This window comes from Mustela erminea, chromosome 12, assembly GCF_009829155.1.
Source record: "Mustela erminea isolate mMusErm1 chromosome 12, mMusErm1.Pri, whole genome shotgun sequence".
Lineage (NCBI taxonomy): Eukaryota > Metazoa > Chordata > Mammalia > Carnivora > Mustelidae > Mustela > Mustela erminea.
This window is the reverse complement of record NC_045625.1, coordinates 21,778,264-21,801,777: the sequence shown is the minus strand read 5'-3', so window position 1 is coordinate 21,801,777 and position 23,514 is coordinate 21,778,264. Positions and strand designations below refer to the sequence as shown.

Sequence of the window (23,514 nt, the reverse complement as noted above, 5' to 3'; positions counted from 1 at the left end):
AAGATTTTCTTGTGCTTGGCTTTCTTGTCAGTGATATTATGAAAACAACAGACACACTGAATTTTCTGTTTCATATATCTAGTTTCTTCCATCTGAGTCACCTCAATGAAGGGGCCCAAGCTCCCCATGTGAAAACCCCCATCTTTGCTGACATTTTCCAAGTCCCTGTTGTAATGCATTCTCCCTGCTACACCAAGCTCCTGAGCTCTTTTTCCAAAGCACAGAACTCATCTTTCCAATCCCTCAGGGGCCTGTTCAAGGTCATGAGCTGAAGCCCAGATACTTCCATGGGGACCACAGCGCCTTCGTCAAGCCGCCTGCACCTCCGCAGTCTCCCCTTCAGCCCTGAGGACCGTGCAGGGCCCAAGAAACAGCAGGTGATGGGCCAGTGAGAGGAGTGTCTGAGAACCATGCGAGCTCTGAGGATTGTTTCTTCTCCATCAGCATTATTAGCCTGTTGTAGAAGCTTCCTACAGCTGCCGTCACAGACTACCATGAATTTCGAGGTTCCCAACAACAGAGTTATTGTCTCACAGATCTGAAGACCCAAAGTCTGAGCTCAAAGTGCTGGCAGGGCAGCACTCCATCTCAAACCTTCACGGGAGACTCCATCCTCTTTTCTCCTATAGGGACACCAATCAGTAGACTCAGGACTCACCCTGAGGTGAGGACGACCTCCTCTTGAGATGCTTACCTTCCCAACATACATGAAGTTCCTACTTCTTAATAAAGTCACATTCACAAGTACCTGGGATTAAGACTTGGACATTTTTTTTTTTGGGAAACACAACTACAAACAAACTACCACGGTCAAGGGTAAGAGAGGTGTGATTAGAAAACGGAGAGCTCTGACCGTGCCCTGGAAGGAAATAGGATTTTCATCTGCGGTTCTGAGACCAGAGCAGTCTGGGCGCTGAGTGTGCCATCTGGGGAGAGCCCTCGAGTGGGCCCAGAGCAGCTGGGGGACAGGGTTTTCTGCTCTCTGGTTTCAGATCCACTTGTTAATGGTTTTTGTTTTTGTCCTATGAAGGATTATTAATTAATAAGGCAAATTTGAGAAAAGGAAAAAAAAATTACACGAATCCCATCACTCTTACATCTTTTTTTCCCCCCATGTTTAGGATTTGGTTTGGGTTTTGTTATTTTTTTAATGAATAAGCTTATACTAGACATACAATTTGTGCCCTACTTTTGTATTATAACAAAATTATTAAAATCAAAATTACTTCCATTAATATACTCTCTATAAATATGTTTTCTTAACATATTTTTAAATTTAGTTTCATATTTTTCAAAATTATCCCTGCACAGAACTTTATAAGGTTTGTTACAAAGATAAAAATAAATCACAAACAAACAAAAACAGCAATGCTCTGTATCGTAGATCCCTCCCATGTCCCGCTGCCCAAAAACAAACACTATAAAGAATTCTCAGCTGATTCTTTACTTTCATATATCTCGATAGCATGTTTATAGTACTTCTTGGTTTCTCAGTTTTAGATGTTATCTATTGTCTGGTTGGTACCTCTGCATCTCTTCCCATTTCCACCATCACTACTATCGCTAACACACACACACATGCAATCACACGTATCTTATCTCTCTGTACTCATGATATGTTTATGTATTAATTGCACTTAGATCAACAGACAGTGTTGACATTACCTGCAATTAAGCCAGGAAGTGGAGCTATACTTACTTATTTCATTCTTAAGCAACTTTTACCTGCCACAGTATTAATAATTGCATTTTTTGTTTTGTTTGCTATATAGTTACTACGAAGACATTTTCAAATTCTTCTCCATGGTCTAAACCTCCTTTCGAGACTCTATTAATTTCTTCTACTCTTGGTCTTAGCCAAAAGGCCGAGAAGTGATCTATTAATTTCTTCTTTTGGAGCCTTATCTCCTGGAGCTAGCTGACGTGTTTCCATGAGCTCAATGGCTCCCTGGACCAGCTACACAGCTGCCGTCCTGGGATCTCCTGTGGACCTTCCCCTGAGAAGTCTCTTTACCTCCATGTTCCCTTACCTTTCCCAGGCCCCATGTCTTCCTTTTTATTATTTACTCTCTCACTGTGGTGGAACATCTCCTTCAGTAAGGTCCTAGGAAATGATGTTTTGATGGTAAATCCCCCGAGACCCAGCACATCTGAAAACATCTTCAGTCTATTTCATAGTTAACTGATTCTCTCCTGGGTATAGAATCCATGTCGGAAATAATTTTCATTCAGAGCTTGTAAGAAAAGCCTCCATGAATCTCTGGCTTCCTCTGGTTGCTGTTAAGAAAACCAAAATCATTCACTGCCAACATCTTCACCCAACGCGTCCCTTCCTCTATCTCTAAGCTTACAGGATTTTCTCCTTGTCGCCAGAGTTCTGTAATTTCATGATTATGAGGGGATCAGCCAAGGGCAGGAAACTCACCATACTCCCAGAAGACACTTTTTAAAAGACTTTTTAATAAAGGAAGTGGTGAAAGGAGCCCAGGGTCTTGGAGGCACTTCGGAACTAGCAAGTGCAGAGGGCTAAGAGCACTATTTGACGTGAAGGAGCAGGGCGAAGAAAGACACGCCTGACTCAGATTCTGCTTGCATGCTGCAGCTCTGGACAAAGGGTTGCACAACAGGAACTGTAGCAGCAACAGGAGTCGTCGCTGCTAGGACTGTGCATGACCTTGCCATAGTCTGGGTCATCTGGTTGTGATCCACAAAACTGCATTTATGTCCTCACTCACATGGTCTCCCGGTGAGTGCTTGGTGCTGGCCAGCTGTGTCTTGGTCTCTGGCTGATCAGATACTCCTTCCCATGTTCACAAAGGAAAAAAAAAACAAAAAACCTTCCTTTTGCTGAGTACAAGGGTATGCGTTAGATGTAGATACAGGAAGAAGATTAATTGGTAGAAATTAGCTGTTGCAACTTAGCTGGTGGAGAAGGAAGAAAGTCCAGCTGTCCAGCTGGGAGGAAGTACAGCTTTTGGCCCACTCCTCCAGGGCCCTGTTCCTTTGGGCAAGAAGAACACAAACAATAAGATTTGTCTCTGGAAGGCCTTACAGATGGCCTTTCCAAGGAAAACATACATGAACAGGTCATGAAGGAAAAACATCATCCAAAGGACCCAGGATGGGCCAATGTGGGTCCCCATAGGGCCACTAGCCTCTATAAAAGTATCTTTGTATGAGGTAGAGAAAGACAACACTTCTGTGGGGACATCAGAAAAAGATGCCTACTCAGGGCAGATTCAGCCCTGTGGGAGCACAGCTCAATGAACAGAGCCTGGCTAGAGGCCAACCACCATTTACTTCTGGGTTAGGCGCCTTTGTCTGTCAAATGGACAAACTTTACAACTATTTAAAGTGGCCCAGGTACTCATTTACAGAATACAACAAATTTGTCGGGGTATGGACCATGACCAATAGAGTATCCTAACACCAGATGAAGGGGTCCATTGTCACCCTCCCAGAGCTGACTCAGAGTAAAACAATAACACAGATTTGGGGAAGCTAAAAAATGCAGGAAGACGAACAGTAAACAAGTTAGCAGACCCAAGAAAGGTGAATCCTAAGCCATCAAGTCAAGACAACATCGGAATTACACCACAAAGAGACCCTCAACACAAACAGAACTTCTAATACGCTACCAGCATTCCCATTCCAAAGGGGATCAGACCTGGCTTCTCCCATTTCCGTCATGTGTCCTTTGCTTTGAAGCAAATGTAGCCTATAATCATAAGAGTGTTGTTCTTCAAGGGAGGCCACTAGGAGCCTGGGAGGGACCCTGCTAGCCATCTGCAGCAGCAGCCCAGGACCGACCGCAAGCGCATGGGAAGCCCACCCAGCATTTAGCTCCTGCTGATCCCTTGAGCGCAGGTGGGATGGAGGAAGAGTTGTTCTGTAGGACTAACAAATAAAGGGATGGGTCTGTAATCGCCAAATGGGGCTACAGAGAGCTACAAAGTCTTTGATGGAAGAGTTCCAAGGCAAAGCAACCTCTGACATCCCTTGTCCTCTGGGTTTTCAGAAGCATGGGAACAACCTAGCCCATTCTACTGTGGGGACTTTGCCAAACCACATACCTCTTGCAGCTCCTACCTCATCCTCCCAGGCCCTGAAAAAAAGGTTTTATCAGGAGCTCACTTTCCCGTTCCTGGCAACTTAGCTCAGCTAGGAATAAAGAATACTCCCAACAGTAGGTGGTAAGTCTAAGTTCTCTGGGGAGCCTTCATTGTGCTTTTGCATCTAATATCTTGTTGCCGCTCTGTGTCGGCATTGGGGAGATTTCCAAGGACATGGAAGTCTTTGTCTTCCCCAAAATTTCAGCATTAGAGTCCCCGAGACCCTTTCAGGAGATCCAGAGGTCAAAACTCCTTTTATAATACTAAGATATCATGTGCTTTTCACTACATTCCTATTTGGACTGATGGGACGAAAGCAATGGTGGGTAAAATTGTTGGCACAAGTCAAGGCAGGGACAACAAACATGTACTCATGGGCCAGCAGTCACTCTACTCTCTACTGCCACACATTCAAAAGAGGGAAAGCCAGTTTCACTTTAAAATGTCTTGGATGGGGGGCGCCTGGGTGGCTCAGTGGGTTAAGCCGCTGCCTTCGGCTCAGGTCATGATCTCAGGGTCCTGGGATCGAGCCCCACATCCAGCTCTCTGCTCAGTAGGGAGCCTGCTTCCTCCTCTGTTTCTGCCTGCTGCTCTGCCTATTTCTGATCTCTCTATCAAATAAATAAATAAAATCTTTTTAAAAAATAAAATAAAATAAAATGTCTTGGATGGGGTGCCTGGGTGGCTCAGTGGGTTAAGCTGCTGCCTTCGGCTCAGGTCATGATCTCAGGGTCCTGGGATCGAGTCCCGCATCGGGCTCTCTGCTCGGCAGGGAGCCTGCTTCCTCCTCTCTCTCTCTCTGCCTGCCTCTCTGCCTACTTGTGATCGATCTCTGTCAAGTAAATAAATAAAAAATCTTTAAAAAAAAATGTCTTGGATGAACCAGTAAAAAGGGTAACTTTCATTAACTGGATTCTTTTTTATATTCTGTCTGATGAATTTGGCAGTATGCATAAAGTTAATGCATAACAAAGTAACATGTTTGTCTCAGAGAAAAATGCTTATGCAATTTTGAATTTTAAGCTAAACTAGGTACTTTTTTTTTCATGAAGCATGATTTTTCCTTGAAAGGAAGCTGAAAGACAAATACTCATATACAGATTTGGGTGTTTGACAGAAAATTTAAAAGCAAATCCATCCCTTGACTCTATCATATGGACAGTATTTGTTGCCAATTATAAAATTTAAGCTTTTGAGCAAAAATCACAATTTTGGAAAATTTGTACCTGTATCATGAAACTGACAGCTTTCCAGTACTTAGGGATGTTTCTATCTTTAAGCTGCTAAAATTGTTTTTCTGAGACCAGTGCTGAAATAAACGATTGGGATGCTTTGATGTTATATAATAAAATATATCAACATTTTAAAGATCTCTATAACTTAGTGAACCAAGTGTAATATAATGGGCAAAAAAATCCATTCAAAATACCAAATAGACCAACAGACTTTTCTTGAAGCTGAGAATGAAAGTTCTTTGATACAGTTTCAGATTTCACAATGCAACTCATCTTTAAGAAACTACCACTTGCTGGGGCTCCTGGGTGGCTCTGTTGGTTGGGCATCTGTCTCTTGGTTTTGGCTCAGGTCATGATGTCAGGGTCACGAGGTCCATCCCGGGGTCAGGTTCTGTGCTCAGTGCAGATTCTACTTGCGATTCTCGCCTTCTGCCCCTCCCCCAATCAAGCTCACCTGCTCTCAAATACATAAAGCCTTAAAAAAAAAAAGACGAAGAAGAAGAAAAAGAAACTATCACTTGTCAAGGGGTAATTTCTGTAATAATGGCTGTGCTCCAGAGCATAGGTGGATAGACTGCCTTTAGGATCATAGACAATCCATTGCAACAGAAAGGAAGGTGGAGTATATGGAGACAGAGGCAAGCTGGTAACCTTGGAAGAAGCCCAAGATATGGAAGCTCCGTCCTGACTGCAATGGTCTCAGGGAAGTGAGAGGCAAGAGGTCCAAAGGAGGGAGAAAAACTGAGCGGAGAGTGGAGGAGGATTGCTAGGCAGCCCCCCCGGGCCCACCTGAGGGTTATGGTCAAAAATTTAAAGTGAGACTAGCCAGGACATTGAGGTGGAGAACGATATTAAGAGTTTTCTGTTGAAATGATTTTTTTTTTTATTGATTTCTAAGAAAGAAAGGGAAACTACCACTTGTCATTTGGTACAATGTCAAAGGAGAATAAAATGTCCTGAAACGGCTGCTAATTTACTCCTCCCTTTCCCAACTCCTAATCCACACGTGGCTTGGTTTTCCTCCTATACTTTCACCAAAAGAACATATCACAGCAGAATGACTGCAGCAATGGATGCAAGAATCCAGCTGTCTTCTGGGAAGCCAGCCACTAAAAGATCTGCAAAAATGTAAAATAATCACCCTCCTTTCACTAAATGTTTTGTCTTTAAAAATATAGCTTTTTATTAAAATACTCCTTAGAGTAACACATATGAGATATCATTATTTTAAGTGATTAATACATAATTTAAATTTTTACTATAAAGTACAATGTTTTCATAAAAATATATTATTTATGTGAATATGTAATAGGCTTATTACCTTTACTTTTAAGTGACTTAATAAACAGTTAATAAAATTGTCTTAGTTCTACTTTCTAAATGTGGTAAATTCACCCATAGAAACAAATGCTAATTGGGCTCCTAAATAAATTTTTTTTTTAGATTTTTTTTATTTGACAGACAGAGATCACAAGTAGGCAGAGAGGCAGGCAGAGAGACAAGAAGGGTAGCAGGTTCCCTGCTGAGCAGACAGCCCGATGTGGGGCTCGATCCCAGGACCCTGGGATCACGACCTGAGCTGAAGGCAGAGGTTTTAACCCACTGAGCCACCCAGGTGCCCCAATTTTTAAGAGTTTGAGGAGGTCATGAGATCCAAACAATTGAGAACTCCCACTCTAGAATATGATACAAGTCAACATGGTTGAAGCTAGCTCACTGGGCAGGTCCTTGGGAAGAGGATGAAGCAGCATTCAGGTTCCCATGACCTACCAGGGCCCATGTTACGTTGTTCATAGCATCGAGGGAACACGAATGGAGAGAGGATTGCACCACAGATTTCAATTTGTCTACCACCAAAAGGACTAGCTGCTTCAGAGAACTCTGGGCCTGATAAAGAACAACTGCCATCTCTGAGAGCAAAGTCTTCTTCTCTTATTTGCTCTGGAGTGATCTATAAGCTGCCTGTTGGACCAGCCACCAGACAGCCCCTGTGGAAAGTGGGCACAGGTGCCTTCCTCTGAGCCTAGTGCACGGTAGATGGGACAAGTCGTGGTGAGACTGAGTGGTTGTATGGTTCACACAAGACATCTGACGGCCAACCTCAGCAGCTCAGCCCAGCAGATCCCCAGCTCAAGTCACACATATCACTTCATTTCTTTTCATCTTCATCTTTTGGTCTTTAAAATAAAGAATAAACAATGTGTTCATTCCCAGGGTTGCTGAGAAAATCAAGCAAGATTTATGCTGCAAAACACTAGGTAGGTACCAAAAGTTGGAACAGTCAGTTAACATGACCGTTACCTCCACCTGACACAGTCGAGAGATCTTTAGGTCACCTATGCTTTCTTGGGTTCATATGTCCTCTTCCTTAGCACTCAAATTGTTGTGTAATCAATCTCCAGAACTTTTTCACCTTGGAAACCTGAAACTCTACTGATTAAATAACCACTCCCCATTCCTCTCAAATTGATTTTGAAGTAATCCTTCCAGAGCCATGATCAGCTAAGCTGATGGGCTACACAGGGGCTCCAGGAATTTTCTTCACCTTCCCATTAGCTACTCATCAAGCATGGATTCTACTGAGGGCACCATATGACAGGTTCTTTGCAATGCTTTGAGGCTAAAAATATTTTTTTTCCTCAAAAATCTCACAGTATATTTTACAAGTGTGTCAGTAACTAACTCTGGTCATAACATGCAATTAAGATCTGTACATGTGGAGGTAGCCTGGAAGAAGCAGCTTATCCACCAAACTGAGAGAGGCGTGCAAAGGAAGCATGTGAGGGTGTTACTAGAGCTTCATGGAGAAGGTCCTCAAGTTGGGATCTGAAGAACAAGGAGGCAAGAATTCAGTACAAGGGAACAGTGGAAAAGTTCCAAAACACAATGGATTCAGTCTAATGTGAGGTAGTTTTAGTCTAATGTTTTCTCATCAATTGTCTAATTCACCGAAGAAGTTTTAAGTTATAAGGATACTAGGCAAGAACTTCAGCAGAGCGGGGGGTGGGGTGGTTATGACCATGACAGACCAATGAAGGAGATGATTTTTGCAGAGATTTGGAAATCCTGCCTGTGCAGATAACACCTCTCACAAATATGCACATATCCTTCTAGGGACAAATATTCAGGATAAAAAGAAAAATTATTTGACATACAATGGAATATGACATAGCCATATAAAAGGATGAGGTCATTCCATTTATGACAACATGGGTGGACATACGCTAACTGAAATAAGTCAGACTGAGAAAGACAAATGCCATATGATTTTACTCATATGTGGAGTCAAAAATCTCAAATGAACAAACAAAAAGCAGAATGAGACCAACAGAGAAAAAAACTGATGGTTGCCAGAGGAAAGTGGGTAGGGGGATGGGCAAAATGGGTGAAGGGGAGCGGGAGGTACAGGTTCCAGTTATGGAATGAATACGCCACAGGAATAAAAGGCCATAAGGAATACAGTCCATGATACTGTAATTGCCCCCTGTGGTGACTGATCATGGCTCCACTGGGGTGAGCGCAGCATAGCCTACAGTCTCGTGGAAACACTATGTTACACACCTGAAACTAATGTAAATCTCTTTCTGATGTATTTTTAGTTTTTTTTGTTTGATTTCAAAGCTTGAGTTCTGTTTACATTGCTAAAAAGCTTACCAATTGTGCAGGGAGGTTTTTCTTTTGAAGTCTGTTCTTTTGCTGTTCAAAACCACTTTTAAAAATCGATCTCTTTGGAAACTATTCCTAAAGCCATATTTACTGACAGCAATCTCAAACATATCTGTTGGACATATGCCAAGTTAAATATTGATTAAGTGTTTAACAACTGATTTACTTTCCTTTCTGCCTAAGTATTCTAAAATGGTGACAGGATTGTTCTACAGCATTCCGAACTTTATACTTATATTCGTATAAATACTTAGTTGAAACTCAGTGCTTTATGGCTTCAGTATAGAAGAGTTATTCCTGCTACAAATTCTATAGATGTTTTTAATAAACAATCAAAATATTTACAGACCCGTAAATTTTAAGATCCTTTCTATCCTGCAACTGTAGTAATTGCTTCCACTTTGCTTCAAAAGAAGGACCCGACAAGCTAAAAGGTAGGAAGAAGTCAGGACTGGGACCCATCATGGAGAATTAAATAGTCCTAGGGCTCTAGAAAGCGCTCCCTTGGATACAGAAGTCTAATGGCCTGGAAATGTCTCAACTTCCAAGGCAGAACTCACCTGAGTTCCTTCCTAATTTTCCTGGCTCCTGGGGGCTATTATCCAGAGGCTGCATGCCACGGAAGAATCCTAAAACCAAGTGAAATAACCCTGAAATGCCATTGTCCTGGCATAGACGTGAAGTCAGGGTAAACATACGGCCCAGGTAAAAACCTACGAGAATTGCCAGCAAGCTTAAACTATGCTCCCCTTCACCCTGATTTTATTTTGCTATGTCAATGGCATCATTTAACAACAAACTAATTCAACAAAAAATTGAATAAGGGCAGACGCCTGGGTGGCTCACTGGGTTAAGCTGCTGCCTTCGGCTCAGGTCATGATCCCAGGGTTCTGGGATTGAGCCCCACATCAGGCTCCCTGCTCAGCAGGGAGTCTGCTTCTCCCTCTCCCTCTGCCTGCCACTCTGCAGGCTTGTGTTCTCTCTCTGTTTGTCAAATAAATAAATAAAATTTTAAAAAAAATGTTGAATAAGGGAAAATTTAAAAATCTACCTGGGAGACCATAGTGATATTTGCTTTTTTGTGTGTATATATATTTTGGGGGCAGGGGACAAAAAAGATGGATGTTTCCCAGATGTTGTGGGCCAGGGGCAAACATCCAGGTGCTTTCAATTACTCGAGAAGCAGGAGAGTCTGTTTGGACAGAGCAACTCCATGTATAATTTAGATTCCATGATTTAGGAAGTTTAATAAGACAAAGGAGAAATGCCCTGTACTAATTTGTTTCATCAGCAAGCTCTCCAATTATGGAGCCTTTAACTAACATGCCAGGAAATCTTATGGTCTGCAGGATGCAAAGGGTATAAAAGCCTCATTGGGTTTCTTTTTATTCCATTTCCTCCTTTAGTATCAATTTTTCCATACTTGATTAGTTTTAACCAAAGTAACTATTTTAACATCTCTCTGTCCTGAAATATAAAGTAACACAAATTTTTTTGCAGTGACCGTTTTTCCTTTTTTCACCCTGTGATTTAAAAATATTCTTTTCTTTGAATCAGTTCAGATACTAGCGCATCTGTTTTAAATATAATGCATTTTTTGGGTAGATTTTTTTCCTCCCACATTTTTGTTAAGTGATACATCGGCTTTATTGGTTCATCTTGAAATGATATCTGCTTCTTTTAAATATGAAAACATCTATGAGAAATTGAGTATATTATTCATAATTAAATACTATATTTACAGACATGCGTTTGTGGTAAAAGATTTAAAACCTGTGTGAGAACTTCAAGGTACTAACTAGCTCTCAGGAGGGAGGGAGAAGAAAAGATGAGGCTTCCGCTGTATTGGTAACGATTTATTGCACAGAAAAAAATTATGTGAAGCAACTATGGCACCTAATGAGCATCTATTAACTCTCTTAGTGGGGGATAGAGGTCATTTGCTGTCGCCACGGGAACCTTTAGGAATAAAGCTAATTATGCTGAATTCACATGAACTGTCCCGGCATAAAACATAAGAAGAACGAATATCATCAGATAGAATGTGTCATGCTTCTATGGGGGAAAACCTGGCTTTGAATCCCAGCTCGGTCACTTTGTAGATACAACCTAGGATAAGCTATTGAATCCCTCTGAGCCATAATCTCTCCATTTGTAAAAAGAGTACAGTGATATTGACTTTGTGGGTTATAAAGAATATTATGTAGCTATACGTGCAGAGTATAGAACCATGATCAGACCTTTCCATAATCCATACAGAGTGATTTATCAATCAGTCTGAAATTCACTTCTACATTGGTTTCTAGATTTATTGAACTTTTTATAAATTTCCAACAAACAAATTTCAACATTCCTCACTGAAACACTTTATAAAGTGATCCAAGCAGCGGGTGCTAGTGTGAACGTGGGTAGTGTAATAAATGATCCGAGTACACAGAAGAATTAAAGTGGATACGGAAAAATGAAACCTTGAGATGGTGCTACTGCGAAAAACTATCCCTTTAAAAATTTTTCATTTTTGTGGGAAAAAAAAAAAAGAAGAGGACATCTATGGAACTATCTACACAGAGGGAATAGAAAGGGAAAATTCATCATTGCTTTCACATGTCACATTTACTACTCTTACCCAAGGTTACATAGCTAGTGAGCGGGAGAACTAGGCTTCAAAGCTAAGTTTGGTTTCATTCTCAGAGCCACACTTTTCATGATTCTACAAAAGTATTCCATTTCTGGAAGCTAATTCTGATCAACACAGAGGAATCTGTTGGCTAAGGGGAGGTGGTTATTCAATACGACTTAACGGAGAGAAGAGCCTATTGGTAAAAATCTCTAAACCACTTCATCTTTGATTTCTGGAAAATATAAATGTGAGAAAAAATGTAATTCTAATACATTCCTACACTGGGGAATTTTATTATTGACCCTTATCAAGAGGGAGATTAAAAAACAAATCAGGGATTACTGCAACCATTGTAGTCACATAAAATGAATTGTGGTAAATGAGCCTCATTTCTCTTTTAACAGATTTATGATAGGCTGATCAGGAAAAAGACAGTAGAAAAGAGTTATCTGTGCTTTAGCAGGACTCTGGACTAAATCTCTCATTCAATCACTCAGTACACAATTACTAAACCCTAGACCCGGCAGACACCCGCCCTGACATTTAAACAGCCCACGCCATCCATGCTTCCTACAGCACACTTGTCAGAATCTGTTCACGTATTTCCAATGGTGCCCATCGGTGTGTTTCCACCATCCATTCCTTGGATTAACCGACTCCTGCTCATCCTTTGAGATTCAGAAATCATTGCTTCCAGGAAGCCTTCCCCAATGCCCCTTCCCCTGAAGCAGTCCCTCACACACTGCAGTGCTGTGTACAACTAAAGTTTCTTGTGCACAAATTTATCCAAGCACCTATCCCAATGCTTTGCAACTGTTGGCTTACTTGCTCGTCTAACTCTCTGGATTTTAATTATCCTACCAGCAGGAACTCTGTTCTCTCTCTGTTGCCAGCATAAATTAAGTGTCTGATAAATATTGTTTGGAAGAAAAATATATTCAGCAGTATTGAAAGTGGTACCAGAACTGACACATTAAATATGCATAAGCCTTCTTCCCTTTTAGTAGTCAATTTCTACATTTATTCAAGAGAGTTTCTTTTGTGCTTGTCCTGATGTGACTATCAGACAGCTGCTCATTTTTGGGTGTTCCTCCAGGTCACCTTACCCATGTAAGTTATAGACAAACTTCTTTCCTCTTCGGGTTGCCCAAAAATTAACTGTGGAATCAGAACAGACTTAGACAGAAAGCAGCTGCATGCATTTCCAGAAAACAAACAAATAGCGAAGTCTAAATCCATAGGAAGCAATTTCCTAATTGTCTCCATGATTAGGTAAGAGCAGCTGTACGTGCTTTACCTCTTTACACTGATCTTTATATTAATCAACACCAACCATTTCATTTCAGAGATGAGAAAGCAGAGGGGACGGGAGGAGACGTGAATGGCTAAGTGCAGTATTTTAGGGCAAGATCTGGAGCCCAGGACTCTGCTCTCAGGCCAGGCAGGTTACATTTTCATATTCATAACTTGGTGCCCCTGAGTCACAGTTTCTTCCCTAAGGCAGCATCCCAGCAGGGTTCCAGAAGGATCCCTATCACCTTCGGGTTCTATCACGCAGTTTGAAATGTCAAAACATTTTCAAGTATTAGAGGGGGGATAGGGTTTGGATCTCCACCTACAAATATTATACGCCCGTCATGTCCCTCAGCATAACTTGTCTGCTCAAATGCACAAGGAAAGATAGCCCAGAGGGTTGAGGAAGCTTTTTATTTGATCTGATCTGATTGCTTTCTTTCACTAGAAAAGAGTTATCTTCTCTGAGTCATTGATGATTGGCAGCAACTGCTCTAGCTGAATCACCCAAAACCTGGCCTCCTTGGTCAGCAGACTCCCATCCAATGGACAGCATTTCAAATCTCAGAAGAACCACGACTATTCCAAGATACTCAACACCCAGACCCGGTGAAGACTTGGATTCTAAAACTACTGACCTGTGACTGGGATGCTGACCTACCCGAAATTCCTTGTGGCAAGTGTCTCAAGAGGACCAAGATACAAGGTTTTATAAGGGCAACAGGAATTAGGAAAATTATATAAAAAGCAGATTTTTTTTTTTTGGTCTATTTCTATTCTCCGTTTCTAGTGGATTGTTCAACGTTGCAAAGAGAGTTTGAGTCTCCTCCTATTGGAGTTCAGCGCCCCAATCTTCTCATTTGAAACTGGCATCTCCTTAATGAAAGAAGTACAAGCCATGGGACCGCCGAGACAGTAGAAGAACACCAGCATCACTGGCTGGTCAGTAACATCCACTTACAGGGAGTCATGGCGGACCTGGAACAGTTGGGAGTTCAAAATAAGTAAACCTTGCCTGATTTTTTTTTAAAGGTCTATAATATACTTCCGGCTTACAAATGACATCTGGCCAGCAGTTCCCCATTTAGCTTATCTGCTTCTTACTAAAAAGGCACTGGGGAAAAGGTAGAAACCAATCACAAACCAAAACTAAATCAAGAAAGTACCTTCGCATTTAGATTCCTTCTTTCGTCTGCCTAGAAACACACAGGACTTTTGTCCTCCATTTTTATCATCAGAAGTGTTTCCAGGGGCACCTGGGTGGCTCAGTGGGTTAAAGCCTCTGCCTTCAGCTCAGGTCATGTTCCCAGGGTCCTGGGATCGAGCCCCACATTGGGCTCTCTGCTCAGCAGGGATTCTGCTTCCCCCTCTCTCTCTGCCTGCCTCTCTGCCTACTTGTGATCTCTGCCTGTCAAATAAATAAATAAAATCTTCAAAAAAAAAAAAAAAAAGTGTTTCCAGAATGTGTTTGACGTTATGCAGTGAATTTCGCTCAGGAACAGGTTTCTATCTTGCAGTTGAATTGTTCCCACTGTTCCACTTGTCTGGGGCTCTTCTGCAGGAACACAGGCTTCACCTGTGAGAAATCTCTGGCTCTGCCTTCTACAACTCTTATTTTCTTTCTCGTCATCATCTTTTTCTTGTACTGCAGGAACATGCCCGTTGTGTATTGTCCTTTGCTGATGAGATTTTCCATGGTCCCAATGCCCCCCCTTTCTCCTTATTTGTAGCGTTTAAGATGTTTTTAGATTCTCTGTGGTCCTTCTTTATCTTACCTGATAACTTCACATATGCCCACTGCCCACAAAAATGCCAGAAGACACTCAGTGATTACATCCAAATGATAATAACCAAATTGCCTATCATGAGTGGAGGCAAGAAATTCATACTTCCAAATATATAAACAATCCAGGTGCAGTTTTTAGAAAAATTCAGATTAATATCTACCTTCATGTGATTTCTGTACAAAGAGCGAACACAAGGGAGAAAAAGAAGCAAAATACTGGGAGGGGGCACACGGTTTCATGCTCAACTCTCTGAGCTCAACTACTCTGTTCTCTGATTAGAGAACAGGATAAAAAATTTCAAGACAATCACTCATAATATTCCAAAGCACTGCAAAGTTAAAAGCAAAGAAAACACAGTCCATAGAGCAAAAGATAGAGAATGAAAGGAAAAAGACAAATGGGAAAGTACAGAAAATGCCAGAAATAAAAAAAAATAAACTAACTATAATAAATGTAAATCAAATCACTTTCCCTAGAAAATAAAAGTCTCTCAGAGATGTCAGAAAATGAAGTTTTGCTCTATTCCATTTCTACAAAATAAATTCAAAGCAAAAATAATACAAAAATGGCTATAAAAAAGTCATTGATATAAAGTTAATATCTGAAAAAAATAAAGCAATTATCACAATATAATATCAGACAAATTGTAATTAAAGGCAAAAAGCATGTATTGGGTCTAAGAAGGCAATTCATATTAATAAGAGATTTATTTAAAATTAGTAAATATGGGCGCCTGGGTGGCTCAATGGATTAAAGCCTCTACCTTCAGCTCAGGTCATGATCTCAGGGTCCTGGGATCGAGCCCCGCATTGAGCTCTCTGCTCGGCTGGGAGCCTGCTTTCCTTCCTCTCTCTCTGCCTGCCTCTCTGCCTACTTGTGATCTCTGTCTGTCGGATAAATAAATAAAATCTTTAAAAAAAAATGTTAGCACTATTTTGGTCATTCTACTAAAAACTTTTAACAGACTGTTATTATTGATTGTGATCAATATATGGCACTTGAGGTATTCAGGTACATGATTTTTTTAGTCTACATGAATAAAAGTTCCTGAAGAATCCTCGAATCAGCTGAGGGGGTAGCCTTGAGTAAGCTTAGTCTCGTGGGTCTGAGAGAAACAGTGACCAGATGGTTTAGGAGCCTAAAGAATTATGTGATCAAATATTCATGCTGATCTAAAGTATATGCTGTATCCCATAGGATAATTTCCTAATAGGGCAGGGTTTTGTCTCCCAACTCCCTTCATTAGGTCATTCACTGCTTCTAGGAAAAGGTACATAGTAATACTAGTGAATTGCTTGGGCACATACCTTTGAAGCTTCTTTCACTATTCCCAGCCGGATGAAATATTGTTTGGAATACCATGACAATGGACAGACCAGTTTGTAAATCCACAGAGCAGTGCTGTCAGGGTGAGGCACATCCCTGCCTGGAATTTGCATGTATATCTTTAAAAATAAGTTGCTGTATCATCCATAATGGTGATGGCAGGTCGTGTTAGAAATGGTGCCATATCAGGGCTTCAGCATTGGTCTCCTTCATTGACAAGGTAGACCATCATCAGGGTAACCACCAAATAAATCTTGGTAAGAGGAAATCTACATTTCTGAGTCCATGCATAACCTCCATCCTTGCCAGTATGATCACTTTGTACAAAAGCCCACCAAATAAGCCATTTGGGAGAAAGAAACTGATATTCAAAGGATGGGTCATCTTGTCCACCTGACTGTTGAGATATTCCTCTACAGCGGGTGCTACCTGATGAGATACAAATATCTCCACACTCTTTGGCCATTCTGTGAGGTCCATCCACGTATTTCATAAACCAATCCTCTTCTTTCTAAGTCCCAGACCTGCTGGGACTTAGAGTTTATTTCCCACCGTCTGGCAGGCATATATCTCACTAAACACCATGGAATGTGTTACTTTTCTCCAGCAGAAACATCACACTTGCAATAGCAGCTGGAATCAGAGATACCACTGATGGTGAGTTCCGTAATCCACGTTAGTAATACCACTACATACAGTATCTTACCATTTTCTCATTGCACGGTACACTCAAGCTGAGAAGTTATTTTCCCTAAGTAAGATAGCAATCTTGCTCAAGAATTCCCATGCTGAAGGTTTGACTCTGGAGCTACTTTTTGTGCCAAACACCCAAGTCCCAACAGTAAACAGAATTCTCCCCAGTAACTCATATTAGGAGACTTTAATGAAAACGCCATTACAAATATATCGGCAGTATTAATAAATGTTGAGGTACCTTGAAATTAACACCACTCGGCTTGAGAGACAAGGGAAGGAAACAGTGTTACTGGATCCCAGTAAGCAGAGTCACCAGTAGAGAGCTGTACTCATGGACAGTCACAGCTATTGCCAAAGACGTAGCACTGAAGCAGGAAGAATTCAGGAATAAATATTCTGATATCTCTCACATACCACGACTGATCTCCATCAGCTTAATCTGGTTGTAAGTCAGATAACGAACCCCGGGTGATATACTGGGAAGAAATCAGGCTTCTGGGATAAACAAGAATGCAGAGAGGGTAGATAATGGGTATGGGAGTGGGAAGGCAGAATCATCAGTACAGAAATGCATGAACAAAAAAAGCTTATGTGACCATGTGTTCAGATAACAAGGTCTAAACTAATGATCTACTTAGAATGTGTGGCATTTATTGTATGAAGATATGTCTACAAATTATTTTTATAATGATTTATAGTCAACATATATATACTATAAATATAAATTTACACACACACACACACACACACACACACTGTTCCGACAGCCCAACCAATAGCTTTTCTAAGAATTACCCCCTCCTTTTTTACCTGTCCATCTATATGGTCTGAAGTGCTGAGTAAGCCAGTAAAGGTAGGGTCAAGAATAATGCAGATGTATAGTGAAAACTGGGAGAAAATGGAGAAGAAGATGTATAAAGCACCTCTTTACCAGTCTATTCCTGAAACACAGTATCATATTACCCTTGAATCCTATATGATTCCCTAGAATCCTTCAAACAAGTCTACCTACAGTTGACCCATGAACAACATGGGTTTGAACAGCACAGGTCCACTCACATGTGAATGTTTTTTCAATAAATATAGTAAAGTATGGTAAATATTTTCTCTTCCTTATGATTTTCTTAATAACTTTTTTTCCTCCAACATACTTTACTGTAAGACTATAGTACATACTATATACAACATACAAAATATGTATCGATTGGCTCTTTGTGTTATCAGTAGGTTTCCAGTCAAAGGCAGGCTATTAGTACTTAAGTTTTGAAGGAATCAAGTCACCACAGATTTCTGACTCCCTGGGGGGTGCAGCGGGGATCACCACACTTAACTCCTACGCTATTCAAGGATCAACTGCATTTTGCTTAAGTTAGAGTTTGGTTTCCTTTACTTAGAATCCTAACTAATAGACCATCATTATGAATGCAAGGCTAGATATAACACAACTTTAAACATTAATAAATCGTGTCAATTTGAGCTTATAGCAATGTTTCCTTCTCAATCTCGGGTGGTTCTTTTTGAAAAATATGAGAAATTAATAAAAAGAAAAAGAAATATTACAGGTATTGATTGAATGGAAAAGAGTCACAGAAAAGAAATGAGTGTGTCCCAGTTTTTCTACTACAAAAGCAGAAAACCCATTAAATCTATGTAAGCAATTCTAGAAATTTATTACTGCAATCGCACATGAACTTTGGTGTAGAACATAATCTTTGAATTATCCTGAACCCCTAAAGGGCAGAGTATTTGACTCACAACCAGTTTGATTTCACTTTGTTGATGTACTCACATCTCAGAAATTACCAGAGACCTTTTCTGTTCTCAAACCCCACGAACATCAGCAGCTTCTGAAAGTCTATATACTCCCCATTGGGGGAACACAAATAAAATAGATATTCTTTTTTAAAAAAGATTTTTAATTTACTTATTTGACAGAGAGATAGGGCACAAGTAGGTAGAGAGGCAGGCAGAGGGAGAGAGAAAAGCAGCTTCTCCACAGAGCAGGGAGCACTACGTGGGGCTCCATCCCAGAACCCAGGGATCATGACCCAAGCCAAAGGCAGCCACTTAAGTGACTGAGCCACCCACGCGCCCCGAAGAAGCAGGCTTCCTGGGAGCAGGGAGCCCGACATGGGGCTCGATCCCAGGACCCTGGGATCATGACCTGAGCGGAAGGCAGACGTTAACGGACTGAGCCAACCAGGCATCCCTAGATATTCTTGAGGGAAAGAAGGTTTCAAGAAAATGACTTCTCAATGCAGTTTGAATCCATAAGCTTCCTCTGCTAAAATTCCCCATCTCAAATTTCTATATCAAGGTCTTAACTTAAAACACTTATCAAAAAAATAAATATCCTTAAGAAAATAACATCATCCTAATGTTCTCTCCTAAATCCAAGCTAACTTCAGGAAAAGAAGTTTAACTTAATGTCAGAATTAGCCATAGAAAATTCGGTCTGGGTATATGTTGAAAACATCATTAGACTCTAATCTTGACCCAAGAAAGGTTAAAATGGTTTTGCTTGGTTGATTGTGTTTAGTTAGTAGAGGAATGTTTGTTCTCCCTCTGTACTGCTATCATAAAACACATTGATCATTGTCTGTAGCCATTTGGTTTTACTGTTTATATTTGAGAGATGTTGCAATATTGAGCAGGGAAGTCTCTGTCATAGGAGGGAAATGATTTGGACCATAAATGGTTGTTTACAAATAAAGCCAGCTTATTCATCTGTTTTTCGTTTATGTTGCTAATTATCAGACCTAAATGAGTGTTTTCATTTAGACATTTCCTGATTCTCAAAGTCTCCTTCAGGCAGATTTTGAATACCAGGGGATTTATTTTTCACCAACCATCACAAGCAAATATTTAGCCTAATTTCCCTAAACGTATTATTGCATTGTGATTCCTGCCGCCTTATCTTTCCCTAATCTCATGGAATGAACATAAAAATAAGGACATTTTAAATCCAATGGAACAACCACTGGATATTTTCATGTGCTAAACCTGAACTAGTCATTCAGAGTGCAAAAAAATGAATACAATTCCTGGTCTATCTGGAGAGAAAAGGAAAACAGAAGATACACAAGTGTTGACCTCTATTCTCCATAAAGTCAAAGCGGTTGTTCAGAGTAGAGGGTAATAGGGAAGAAAGGAAGATTCAAGGGAAAGGACATAAAGAAAAGAGCAAAATTTGGGATTTGCCATTAAAACAAGGGCAAGCATTAACTGAGTATTCTGTGCCAGGCAAGGGATACATTGCTTCAATATACATTGTTATTTTAATCCTTAAAATAATCTTTTGATGTAGGTAACACCGTTCTCATTTTAGAGACTAAGTAATGGAAAATCAGAGAGGTTAAATGACTTACCCACAGTCATACAGACTAGTAACTTGTAGAATCAGGATACAACCTGCTATTTATAAAAGGAATTGACTAGAAAGAAGCAAAGAATTGCTAAATGGCAGTAAGTGCCATGTTCGATTTAACATCTATGGACTTAAAGTAATACAAACGTGATTTTTTTTTTTTTCCAGCAAGGCTTGGCAACTCAAGAAAAAGAATGCGGAAGGCTAACTGTTGAAGTCATCTATGATTGGCTGAGGATTGACCTGGTTGTGGTGGGTAAACCATAGTCATGGCAAAGGACCTGAATTGTGCCAAAGAGTCCTGTGGAAATGGATATTAGGTTAAAAAGGGAAGAGGCACCTGGCTAACTCAGAAATAGAGCAGATGATGATCTCTGGGTCGTGAGTGCAAGCCCTACACTGAGTGCAGAGATTACTTTTTTTTTTTTTTTTAATGTGTAGTGTTAATGACATTAACATTTTTTCCTCTTTTCTTTCTTTTGCAGGGTGCAGAGGGAGAGAGAGAATTCCAAGCAGGCTCCATGCCCAGCACAGGGCCCAACATAGGGCTCAGTCCTACAACCCTGAGATCATGACCTGAGCCAAAATCAAGAGCTGGAAGCCCAACTGACCAAGCCATTTGGAAAAACATTTTTAAAAAGAAGTTCAAGATTTGATCACTGGAAATTACAGCATATCATTGAAATAAGTTAAGACCTAAATGAAAGGGAAGACATCCCATATTCATGGATTGGAAGATTTAAAATTGTTAGATAGAAATTCTCTACCAATTGATCGATAGGGTCAATGAAATCCCTAACATAATCCCAGCTGCCTTTTATTTTTGCAGAAATTAATAAAATGACCATATGAAAATTCTAAGAACACAGAATAACCAAAACATTATAAAAGAAGTGCAAAAACTTGGTGGACCCACACTTCCCAATTTTAAAACTTACTACAAAGCCATAGTAATCAAAACTGTATGGCACTTGCATTGGAAGAGACATATAGATCAACAGAATAGAGAGTCTAGAAATAAATCCACACATTTATGGCCAATTTATTTTTGAGTGCCATGACAGTTCAATGTAAAAGAATAAACTTTTCAATAAATCTTGCTAAAAGAATTATCTATTCACACACAAAAGAATGAATTTAGACCACTACTTCACATCATATCAAAAATAACTCAAAACAAAACAAAACAAAACAAAAAAATAAACTCAAAACAGATCAAAGACTTCGATGTCAGAGCTAAAACTATAAAACTCTCAGGAGTAAAGATAGTATATGTCTTTATGGCTTAGATTAGGCAATGATTTCTTAGCTATAACACTAAAAGCTCAAACAACAAAAGAAAAAAACATGTAAATTATATTTCATAAAAATTTAAGACATATGTGCTTCAAAAGACACTAGCAAGAAAGTGAAAAAATCCACAGAATGGGAGAAAACATTTGTGAATCATATACCTGATAAGAGACTTATATCCAGGATATGTAAAGCACTCTCATAACTCAAGAAATAACCCAAATGAAAAATGGACAAAGGATTTAAACAGACATTTCTCCAAAGATAACAAACAGGCCAAAAGCACATGGAAATATGCTCAATGTCATTAGCCATCAGGAAATGCAAATAAAAATGATAAGGAGATACCACTTCACATCCAACAGGATGGCTATAATAAAAAAAAAACAAATACAATAACAAGTGAAGATACAGAAAATTAGAACCCTTGCATACTGCTGGTAGGATTGTAAAATTGTGTAGCCACTTTAGAAAATAATTTGGCAGTTCTTTGAGAATTTAATCATATTCTACTCCTAGATATATGACAAGAAAATTTAAAATATATATTCACACAAAAAACTTTTGCATATAATATTTGTAGCAGAATTATTCATAATAGCTCAAAGGTGTAAATCATCCAAAGTCCATCAACTGACAAATGGATAAACAAAATGTGGTTTTACACACAAGAGACTATTATTTGGCCATAAAAAGAGACGACATATTAGTACATGCCTCAACATGGATGAACCTTGAGAACATTATGCTCAGTGAGATAGAGAGCATCTTTTAGGGAAATGAAAATGCTTTAGAATTAATGGTGATGTTTGTATAACTCTCTGAGTATACTAAAATCCACGGAATTATACATAAGTTTTTGCAGGTAAATTTAATGGTATTTGAATCATATCTCAATTTTACAATTGAAGAACTCTGTGGAAAGATGAAATATAAATGTCATTTTATTTGGAACAGGAAAACTCCCTAAATTAACCCATAAATTCCATGCAGATCCAATCAAAATCTTAATGGAACTTTTTTCACCTGCCAAAATGATTATACATTTCTTGAGAAAATAAACATGAAAGAATTCAACTTTAGAAATCTGGAAAATAGTGTAAAACATAAGCCAGTTGACAGAGACTTAGTGCTCCTAGATATTATTTCTATGTGTTAAAATACTACAATGCCTAAAAGCATATGCAGTGAGAAAATTTCAATTTTTTATTATTAAAATAATGCAATTATATTACTTTTATAATAATAAAACAAAAAATAAGCCAAAAAGGCAAATAAAAAAAAATAATATATGCATCTCCTTCTCCAGTGTTAGTTTATTCTATTGTAGTCTAAAAATCCCTCTTTGATATATCTTCATATGCATGATTTTAAGTTGCTTTTTCAGCCTTGTTGATTTTATCTGAATATGGATTAATTTATGAATAACCTCCTTAGAGTTTGGCACCTAACCCAAATACATTTAATGTGGACTGACTGGCACACAATAAACGTTTATTTTCTTGGTTATTCTGGTTACTTCATTTACATGAATGTATCCTAAAATCATATTAGTCCTTTGGGGCAGTTAATGCACAAAGATGACTGATAACTGAGTCAAACTAAAGCCCCAAGACTTGTTCATAATCAGTGCTGCTAAGTCAAAACTATCTTTATCTTCTTGTCCCTTATGCAGTGGTATTGGAATAAAGCATATGACGTTACCTTAATTCCATCAAACTTCATCTTGATCTATTGTTCCAGTTCTTTGTATTTGATGCAATTTTTTAAGGTATTCATGAACTCCACCAGCTCTGTGATATCTGAAAATTTATAAGGAACAATCCTTAGGTCATCATCCAAGTCACTGATGAAAAGAATTATCAGGACATCTTGGGGCACAGAGGTTATACATAATGTGAAACCTCCTTACACATTAATTAATTCCCATCATGTTTCTAGCATCTAGTATCTAAGAGTCAGCTGGGTAGCTTACAAATTCTCTGGATTCACCTGTAGGGATTCTGATTCAATAGGTCTAATATCCACAGAACTACTTTCAGGTTTACCGAAGACTACATTTCTCTTTTCTGATTATTAGCATATTGGAGAGGTCATGTCATATATGTCGCTGAAGGCA

At 39.5% G+C, this 23,514-nt stretch overlaps 1 protein-coding gene across 1 annotated transcript in view; it reads right to left on the bottom strand.

Annotated features, from left to right (window-relative positions):
- LPAR1 (lysophosphatidic acid receptor 1) overlaps positions 1 to 23,175 on the bottom strand; it is a 201,171-nt gene extending 177,996 nt beyond the window's left edge. Inside the window, exon 1 of the mRNA XM_032306780.1 lies at positions 23,100 to 23,175. The gene's annotated coding sequence lies outside the window, so the exon portion shown is untranslated. The remainder of the gene's footprint in view (positions 1 to 23,099) is intronic.
- Between the last annotated feature and the right edge of the window lie 339 nt (positions 23,176 to 23,514).